This window comes from Triturus cristatus, chromosome 3_2, assembly GCF_964204655.1.
Source record: "Triturus cristatus chromosome 3_2, aTriCri1.1, whole genome shotgun sequence".
Classification (NCBI taxonomy): Eukaryota; Metazoa; Chordata; class Amphibia; order Caudata; family Salamandridae; genus Triturus; species Triturus cristatus.
Genome location: NC_140584.1, coordinates 1,216,494,616 through 1,216,505,397, shown reverse-complemented (window position 1 = coordinate 1,216,505,397; position 10,782 = coordinate 1,216,494,616). Strand labels below are relative to the sequence as shown.

General features: G+C 44.9%; 1 pseudogene; it reads right to left on the bottom strand.

The window, feature by feature from the left end:
* Positions 1 to 9,234: 9,234 nt before the first annotated feature.
* LOC146859490 (T cell receptor alpha variable 3 pseudogene) lies at positions 9,235 to 9,887 on the bottom strand (annotated as a pseudogene).
* Between the last annotated feature and the right edge of the window lie 895 nt (positions 9,888 to 10,782).

The following is a 10,782-nucleotide window of genomic DNA, read 5'->3' as shown; positions in this document are numbered from 1 at the left end:
TCTTTGAGAAAACATCTTTGCCCAAGTTATGTTGTGACCCCTCCAAGAAATGATAACTGGATACCTAAGAAACCTAATGGTTTCTTTACTTGTAGTCTCTGCAATATTTGGAAAAAATAAAACAACGTCTTTTTCCTTTAACAGTCCACGGATTTACAACATCACTCACTTTATTAACTGCAACACCACTCATGTGGTATATATCTTGGGATGTGAATGTAACATTATATATGTGGGGAGTACCACACGATGCTTAAAAATCCGAATTCAAGAACACAGGAGAGCATTAATCAATAGGGATATCAGATACCCTATTACCGAACATTACAATAACAAACATAATGGCAGTAATATCTTCTGGTTTCACGGCATTGATCATGTACCTATAAGTAAGAGGGGCACAAACTGTGAATTGACACTCAGGCAATTGGAGTCGAAGTGGATTTGTCGCTTGCGGGCGATCACGCAGGGTCACAATTCCGATTCTGAAATGCATTTTTTTCTTTAAGATGTACCTTGCTAGCAGCTTATGCATTTTCATGATGGGATATCTTCCTAATATAAATTAAATTCTATTATCTTTTTGTTTTATGAAATACATGACATATTGGATTACATTCTTTCCCCGAATATGGAAAACTTTCGCCATTTGGGTGCTTGAAACAGACATGCCATTATACTTGGGGGCTACAATCCAATATTCTAAGGGGTGCTCCTTCGCTGGTTCCCTTGTTGGGTCATTTCCCTTAGTTTTTGGTTCTTTTGGCTTTTTCTTTCCCTTTTTTACTTTTATAAAAGATTGGAATCCTTTTTCATTTTTATAAAGAATGACATACTTTTTAATGTTGGGGATAATATAGGAATGGTTTGCTTGACCGTTCCATCATGGCGCCATCCTTCCTAACAAATCGTTTGTTTTTGCCTTTCTTTTCCAATTCAAAATAATTTGTGGAATGGGAATTAACAATCCTTTACATTATCGAGCATACGAATATATAGTATGCTATAACTAATATTTCTCTCGACCTATAACCTCATTTGACACCAACATGCGGTCTGATATTTGCACATAGGATCTTCACTGTTCCAAGATGACGTCTCTTTTTCTATACCATTCCTCTCGAATCAAAAGATCGCGTGATATGGGATGTGGTCGATGATCTTTTTGTCCCACTATCCAGTACACGAATTCAGTTCATAACATACTTATCAATTTTCCCTGTGTTTAACTTCCCTTGACACCAATATGCTTTTTATTATCTGCACATCGGATCTTTACCGTTCTAATATGGTGTCTCTTGTTCTATACTTTTGCCATCGTATCTAAAGATCGCGAGGGATGGAATGTAGCCGACAAACACCTGACTGACACTTCCTGTGCTTATATATTTTTAAACTCATTGGGGCGCGACATGGATACATCTTGCCGCGGGAATGAACTAATCTCCTGGGTGTTCGGTATACAGGACCTCCTAGGTAAGAGCGTCTATATGCTATCAAGGAACTTTTTCTTTTTATATTTTGTTGTACTTTTGGAACTACAGAAGGGATTATACCATACCCGTTCCTTAAATGGAGCAGGCGCAAATTTTAGACTTCTTTTCCCGTGCCGTGTATTTGTTTCCTACTTCGTTCGGCAGCTTGTCATTTATACATTGCATCTCTGTACTTATCTTTAGGCCCGATATTGTTGCTTTGGGGCATCGACTATCAGATGGGGGTTGCGGTACCAGCACTCTCTTACTATATTGACCACAAGGCAGTTGGTTTTAATATATGTGTCATAGATTTTGTGTATTTTGGTAGGTTGGAGACGGAACAAGTGGATCAATAGTTTTTCTATTTTTGTCTCCAGCATCGTGGAAGCCCTTTAATGCTGCTCTTATTATGGAGTTTTAACAATGAACTGTATTAAACAGACAAACTCGACTCCTCTGAAAACTTGTGGTATACTAAACGCCTAATACTTATAGACTGGGTAAGTTTATTTCTGATTATCACTTAGAGAGTGTGCGGCATGAGATGTTTACGCCTATACCAATGTTGATAGCATACGATTATATATTCCCCTGCTTTTAATTACTATACCATGGACTGATTAGGTTTAGAATTGGTTTGTAGTTGTCCAACTTTAGGTTTTTTCTAAATGTACGAATAGTCCTCATTTCTTGGAGCACTATATTGAATACGGTAACCTTGCCTTACTTCATGCTTTTGAAATAGACATTGCCAGCCGTTCGGGTGTTCTCAGTACCTAGGATTATTTAATCATCACTGAATAAATTTTTATGTTCAGTTTCCAATCTATACATATCTATACATTACTTTTATATTAGATTTTCGATTATGGGAACTTCCCATGCATACGGGATGGTGCCAAACTGCATTCCGCTTCTGAATTAAATAAAGAACTTGTTTTTTGGTGAGTGCCTAGACATATATATATTTTTTACTCATATCACTATGTTTAGGATTATTAAATCACCATTTCTTTATCCTTACTGTCTTTCCCCCGTTCTTTGTATTCACAATTCCCTTCCTTTTCCCTCCCCCCCGACCCCCCCCCCCATTTTTCTTCCTTGCTGCCCTTGCCGTGGAGGACACGTAAAAGAATTAATGCAGACTTGCCATCATTTTTTCTGGGGTTTTTTCTGTTTTTTCTATTGTTTTCTATTTCTAAAAAGTAAAAAAAAAAATCATTTTGGAGCTTGATATTAAACGAAGAAATAAAGTGGGCTAGTTATAAATAAGAATTAAGATTTGAAATTTACTTGGATAGGTTTATCCTAAGAATGCTCACAATACAGGCGTGTGTTATACTCTCAGACATGTAAAGTTACGTGTTTGTTTTAAATGTTGTATGTATGTAATATCTTGGATAATATTTATATGTGCCATTTTGTTACGGTGTATGCGCGTTTCTGATCCCTGTACTTATAGTTTTCTGATGTATTATATTTTTTGTGACGTGTACTGCTTTCCATGTTGTATATGTCATTTATATGTTGTCATGTTGCTTGTCTACAGCCTTGAAGAAGTTCCAGTGTGGAACAAAACGCGTTGGCTGGGTTTTATCTCTTCATATTAGAAGAAAATAAAAGGAAACATTAAGGACATTTGTTTGGATTTGGACCTTCCTCTTTGTTTCTTAATTCTCAGTAATTGCGCATACAGGTAGGATTAGCACACAGTTTTGTGTTTGTCTCTTCTTTGCTCCTGGTCTCATGCAGCTTTAGGGTTTCACACAAGCAGGGTCTCGCTCTTTCAGTAGATCTGGCTGTGAGTGAAACTCTGTTCTCATCAACGGGGAAAACACAGAGAATGGACTGTGAAGTCATAAGGAGCACACATGGATTATACATTTTTTTAAATCAGCATTATACATTTTAACACAATATATGTTTTATTTATGAATTGTGTTTTTATGAATAATAGAACAAGCTGGATTTGAATAATTTTAGTTAGTTGTGTGATACAAAAATGGAAAAAAAACGTTGCATGAAACATACTCGCATATTTCACATTTAAAACTGTGGTATGAAATCAGCATAGTATGAACTCAGTTGGCACCAATGGTTTCCTTGTGTCAAATAACATTTGTTCCTCCCTGTGGTACAGATGGTGTGTGTGTGTGTGCTGTTCTGTTTCTTGCATCAGTCACAAGAAGACTTTTACCTAGATGTGAAGATGCACTTCTACTTTCAAGGATGTTGCGCCCTCATGTGGAAGTCTCAGATCATTGCATATCAAAGTGCTGTGAACATATTACAATTCTGAGATATGTTCTTCACTATCCCATCCTCTGAGCCCCTGAACATCCGGCTCCTGATGTGTGATGTCATCAGTGAGGGACAGTGGAAAGCGCGGGTATGAATGGTTTTTTTTTACAGTCTGTAAGAGCTAAAGGTCTCTACAATGAACTGAGGCACCCATTGTAGAGATGTTTGTAGAGTCTGAACTGACAGGATGAATTCCCAGGGGTTCATTCAGACATTCATTCTTACCAGGTCTATAAAAAGAGCCCTTTGAGCTGTGTAATTGTCAGCGCCTAGAGACCTAACAAGTGGTACATTGTGCGATATAAATGTAATAAAAAGTATTTATTCACCTTTCTCACTTTAGGGTGAAGAGGCAGAACTTACCACCCACAACTTCATCTTGTAAGACACTCACTCTGTGACTGAGGACTCAGAGGAGGGAGTTCCTGTCTGCCTGGAGAGGGCAGGCAGTGCTTAACTCACCCTTCACACTCCTACTTGCTGTCACTCATGTTCCTCCAAATTTGACATTTTCAGAATTTATTCAGTCTTACTCTTTCACCATTTTTAATTATGGAAATGACATGTATATGTTTGTGAAATTAAAGGCTGGAGATACAGGTGGCACCAAAAAGAATGTCTCTCAGGTATCAAAGTTGGATAGTGCCTCGAGTCTCCTGAGACAGGAAGTGAGCTATCTGGATAAGAGATAGAACATATATAGATAAATGAGATTATAGTCTACACCAGAGCTCTGGCCACTATTACAGTAGCTGACAGTAGGCAGTAGGCTTTAAGGTGCTACCACAAGGGTCCACCAGGTTACAACAAAAGGACTCCAATATGGCTCGGTCATTAGACAAGAGGCAGTGCACATAATCCTTCCTCAGGAGCTAACAGAGCAACATACGTCACTGTAGCTTCTGCCCACACTGCATGGACTCTACATGGACTCTGAATGGACCCTGCATGGACCCTGCATAGACCCTGCATGGGACCTGCCTCCTTTATAGAAAGGTAGGAATGAGGGCCCTGCCTGCACCCTGCATGGATCCTGCATGGACCCTGCCTCATTCATAAGAAGGTAGAAATGAGGGCCCTGCATGGACCCTGCATGCACACTGCCTCCTTGGTAGAAAGGTAAAAATGAGGAACTGCATGGACTCTGAATGGACCCTGCATAGACCGTGCACGGACCCTGCATGCTTCCTGCACGGGACCTGCCTCCTTTATAGAAAGGTAGGAATGAGGGCCCTGCCTGCACCCTGCATGGACCCTGCATGGACCCTGCCTCCTTTACAGGAAGGTAGAAATGAGGGCCCTGCATGGACACTGCCTCCTTCATAGAAAGGTATAAATGAGGGCCCTGCATTGACTTTAAATGGACCCTGCATGGGCACTGCATGGACCCTGAATTGACACTGCATGGACACTGCCTCCTTCATATAAAAGGTAGAAATGAGGGCCCTGCATGGTCACTGCATGCACACTGCCTCCTTCATAGAAAGGTATAAATGAGGGCCCTGCATGGACCCTGCATGGAGTTTGACTGGACCCTGCATGGACCCTGCCTCCTTCATAGAAAGGTAGGATTGAGGGCCCTGCCTGCACCCTGCATAGACCCTGCATGGACACTGCCTCCCTCATAAAAACGTAGGAATGAGGGCCCTGCCTGCACCCTGCATAGACCCTGCATGGACACTGCCTCCTTCATAGAAAGGTAAAAATGAGGGCCCTGCGTGGACTCTGAATGGACCCTGCATAGACCGTGCATGGACCCTGCATGGATCATGCATGGTTCCTGCAGGGACCCTGCATCAACCCTGGTTCCTCCATAGAAAGGTAGAATTGTGGGCCCTGCATGAACCCTGCATGGACCCTGCCTCTTTCATGTAAAGGTAGGAATAAGGGCCTGTATGGACCCTGCATGGACCCTGCCTCTTTCATGGAAAGGTAGGAATGAGGACCTGCATGGACCATGCCTCCTTCATAGAAAGGTGAGAATGAGGGCCCTGCATGGGCCTTGCTTCCTCCATAGAAATGAAGAAATGAGGGCCCTGCATGGACACTGCATGGACCTTGCATGGATCCTGCATGGAACCTGCATGGACGCTGCATGGGCCCTGCCTCCTTCATAGAGAGGTAGAAATGAGGGCCACGGATGGATCCTGCATCCTCCATAGAAAGGTAGAAATGAGGGCCCTGCATGGACCCTAGATGGACAGTGCATGGACCTTGCATGGACCCTGCATAGACCCTGCACGGGCCCTGCCTCCTTTATAGAAAGGTAGGAATGAGGGCCCTGCCTGCACCCTGCATGGACCTTTCATGGACCCTGCCTCATTCATAAGAAGGTAGAAATGAGGGCCCTGCTTGGACACTGCCTCCTTCATAGAAAGTTATAAATGAGGGTCCTGCATTGACTTTGAATGGGCCCTGCATGGGCACTGCATGGACCCTGCATGGACCCTGCATGGACACTGCCTCCTTCATATAAAAGGTAGAAACGAGGGCCCTGCATGGACACTGCATGCACACTGCCTCCTTCATAGAAAGGTATAAATGAGGGCACTGCATGGAGTCTGAATGGACCTTGCATGGACCCTGCCTCCTTCATAGAAATGTAGTAATGAGGGCCCTGCCTGCACTCTGCATAGACCCTGCATGGACACTGCCTCCTTCATAAGAAGGTACAAATGAGGGCCCTGCATAGACCCTGCACGGAATCTGCATGGATCGTGCCTGGTTCCTACAGGGACCCTGCATCGACCCTGGTTCCCCCATAGAAAGGTAGAAATGTGAGCCCCGCATGGACCCTGCATCACCCTGCCTCTTTCAGGGAAAGGTAGGAATGAGGGCCTGCATGGACCCTGCCTCCTTCATAGAAAGGTGAGAATGAGGGCCCTGCATGAACCCTGCATGGACACTGCATGGACCTTGCATGAATCCTGCATGGACCCTGCATGGACACTGCATGGGCCCTGCCTCCTTCATAGAGAGGTAGAAATGAGGGCCACGGATGGACCCTGCATGGACCCTGCTTCTCCATAGAAAGGTAGAAATGAGGGCCCTGCATGGACCCTGCATGGACAGTGCTTGGATCCTGCATAGACCCTGCATTTACCCTGCCTCCTTTATGGAAAGGTAGGAATGAGGGCCCTGCAAAGACCCTGCATGGCCTCGGCATGGACCCTACATGGGCCCAGTATGGACCAAGCATGGACCCTGCATGGACCCTGCATGGACCCTTCATGGAGCCTGAAAAGACCCTGCATGGAGCCTGTATGGACCAAGCATGGACCCTGCATGGACAGTGCTTGGATCCTGCATAGACCCTGCAAGGGCCCTGCCTCCTTTATAGAAAGGTAGGAATGAGGGCCCTCCCTGCACCCTGCATGGACCCTGCCTCCTACATAAGAAGGTAGAAATGAGGGCCCTGCATGGACCCTGCCTCTTTCATGGAAAGATAGGAATGAGGGCCCTGCATTGTCTCTGCCTCCTTCATGGAAAGGTGGGAATGAGGGCCCTGCATGAACCCTGCATGGGCCCTGCATGGACCTTGCATGGACCTTGCATGGATCCTGCATAGACCCTGCGTGGACACTGCCTCCTCCATAGAAAGGTGGGAATGAGGGCCCTGCGTGGAGTCTGAAGACATGGGAATGTTCCTGTGTCTTCCACATGTGTTTGCATCTGGTTCTCAACCTCTTACAGGCGGGGACCATTCCTGGTGGGGAGATTGTCCCTACTGGGCTCTGTGGTTTTGCAGTCTGTCGGTTTTTATTTTTGTATTGATTTGCATAGCACACACTACAGAATTATAGGCCCCTCGCCACGTTTGAATACAACTCCATTAACACGTTATAGTGACTAATAGGCAAGGAGATAAAAGGAAGAAAAAGATCAAATCTGGAAACACCAGGAAGCAAAGCTCGACATTAAACCAGGATGTGTCACTGTTTTGATGAAACTCAGTCACATGGTCTTGGCTTCCCATCCTCAGCAGAGAGGGACATATTTCTGGTCCTAACACCTCCAAAAGCCGCAGTGAGAGTGACAAGGCGGCCCTGAAGCTACTGATCTAGTCGCGTCTTAAAACTAGAAAACTGTGCTTTGCAGACAGCCTCATCCCTACAACAGAGGCAGGATTACCGCATAGCTCTGAGTCTGCGGTGAGGTATACATGCGGTAAAATGATTACCACATATTTCAGCCATTTAATCCCTCCTTTGAATGGGGGTGTCTGGTGCACAAGGCCCTCTGGATACAGAGTCCCCCCCATCTCAGCTCCCCTCCCAGCCTCACACCCTAGGCAGGAGTGTGCCCTCAGACTCTGCTGGTGCCTCCTTCTGTGGAGAGAGCTGTGGGGCTGGGGTGGGGTCAGATGTGTCACTGTTCAGGGTTCTGAACCTTGGGGCAGCCTCAGCCCAGATGTGCCTAGAGGCAGGCCTGCTCTGCATCACAGCACTGTCCAAGACCTGCTGTGCATTGAAAGAAGACCCCAGCATCATTGTGTTTCCACCGATCACCAGCGCCAAGATGCCTTCCCAGGTGGAGTGTGGGCGCTCTATCAAGTGCATATGGTAAAAATACAAAATACACAAGTCTTTCTGGGTGTCCATGTTAAAAACCCTCTCACACATTACTGAAAGATAGCAGGAATCTGAAAACAGACAATTTAAGAGCAAGTAACAGATTTTGAGCCTCCCAAATTCTGCACAAATCATATTGTTGCTTCTTAGTGAGGTCATAACTGTAGTTTGCAAGAAGCCCTCTCAGCTGCGAGCACTGGTGTCTCTTGATCAGAATATACTATCGAGGGCCTACAATGTCTAGGATTCCCTTTTTCAATCAGTTGTGACATCTCTAGTTACCTGTATTAAGAGAACGGTTTAGCTGCTCAGAAATAAATAGTTAGTAAAGTTGAATTATGTCATAGCCGCATCCAAGGTGAGGCAGGACGGGGACAACAATTACAGTCAAACAACAATAAATAGAACTAGATTTAATTTAATCTGATCTGTTTTTTTCTAAACTGAACAGTGATCAGCTGGAAGGAGCTGTATGGCATATTGAATGTATCTGCATATTTCTACACATTCTGAGCCAGAATTTATTAGTCTGGTTTATGTTAAACCAATGCTGACATCTTTTTTGCGAACAGAATTTCCCAAGTGCTTTTTCAGTGTGTTTAGTTTTGTTCAGCAGATGGTGCTTTTATTCCTCCTGTTTGCAGAAATACTATATTGTTCACATGAAAGAGCAAGACAGCAAGGATTTAACCATGTTTTGGGAAGGGTGATGGTGTTACCATGTATTATTTAGAAGGAAACAATCTTGGTACTGTAATAGTCTATTCCAAGTCTCGTCTGAGTCCTACCACATATGTATCCTTTTCCCTCATTCCTTGATGTGGTGACAGAACTCGCAGTGACGTCACTGTTCTTGTGGTGTCTGCTAGGGGTCACTTTATGTGTCAGCATGTTGTTTCTGTGAGCTCTGAGGAAAGGCTGGTGTCACAGGAGCTCACAGTGAAGGACGGTGCGTTTCCTGGTTTCTGTGCAGCTCCCAGCGCCTCATCACACACTGTGTCCCTCAAGGCGCACAGGTACAGCCCTGAATCCCCCACTTCACTTCTCTCCTTCCGCAGGTGAAAGGACTTCATCGTCTTATTGTGGGGGGCACTGAAGCCCCTCTGCTCCTTCACCCCGAGGTCCTGCAGCAGCAGTCGGGGGGCTTCACCCGGGGGCTGGAAGTACCAGAAGGGATAGGGGGTCCCTGAGTATTCATAGGTGCAGTTTATGAACAGGGGGCGCCCCTCCGACACCGACAGCTTTTCCGGGGACTGAGACACCGACTGCGCCCCACTTTTACCTGAAACAAAGAGTTAAAAGTGTTAAAACGGAGCAGGACGTATTTATGCATTAATGCCCGGGGTGTTATTAAAAACCTTTTAAAACATTGTTCATTTAGAGGCTCAGAATATTCACGGTTTTCAATTGTCATCTGAGGTCCCAAAAAAATGCATCAGAACATGTTACACACAATAGCACATGGCACACACAATAGAACATGTTACACACCTGTCACCAGGAGCAGGAGGGCCATGTACTGCAGAGGAGAAGACATCTCTGGAGGGTGCAGCTGAGATCACAACTGGTGCATCCGCGGCCTGCGCTGAGGCTGAGTGAGCTCAGCCCCTCCCTGGCATCATGCCCAGGGGTGCCAGCTGCTGACTGCCTGCTGACGTCACAGCCCTCACACTCAGCCACCAGGAGGAGTAGGTGTAATGTACCCTTCATCATCCACAGGCTGATAAAAATAGAACAATCCTGAGCATGTTTTCGGGTCCTTGTCCTCTTCCCTGTTAAAAAAAGGTGCATTCTACAATACATTTTTCATAGCATATTTAATTGTAATATCTTTCAAAGCATAGAACAACACTGTAATGATTTCCTCACTTTCACCCTCCAACAGTGCTCCTCATCTCTCCATAGCCCCTCTCTCACATGTATTTCATTTGAAAATAACATGGAACATGTCCGAGGACATCTAAACAGAATGTATATCTCAGCATCTCTAGGCAGTGGCTGCACATCTGGAAAGAGGGTCCCAAGCTAGCCATATAGTCTCTGTGGTGTAAGAAACCACATTCTTCATTATGAACAGAACATTCCACCTTACCTCCAATGAGTATTAATTATGTCAATCAATCAATGAATAAAGCAGGAGATTTGTAGCGCCCTACTTCCCACTTGTGAGTGTTTCCAGGTGCTGGTAGAGTCCAGTTGATTAATAGCCAGGTCTTCAGGGACTTTGGAACATTGGAGGATGTAAGGAGGTCTGTAGATGAGATGAAAGGGTTAGCCGTTCCATGTCTTCGCTGCTATGTAGGAGAAGTAGCAACCTCTACATCTGCTAGGTTGAATGCAGGTGGTAAGGGTTAGAGAAAGGGATGAGGAGTGGAGGGGTCCAGCGGCCTGATGGTTGTTCAGGCGGTGACTCAAGTTGGTGGGTCTGCGCT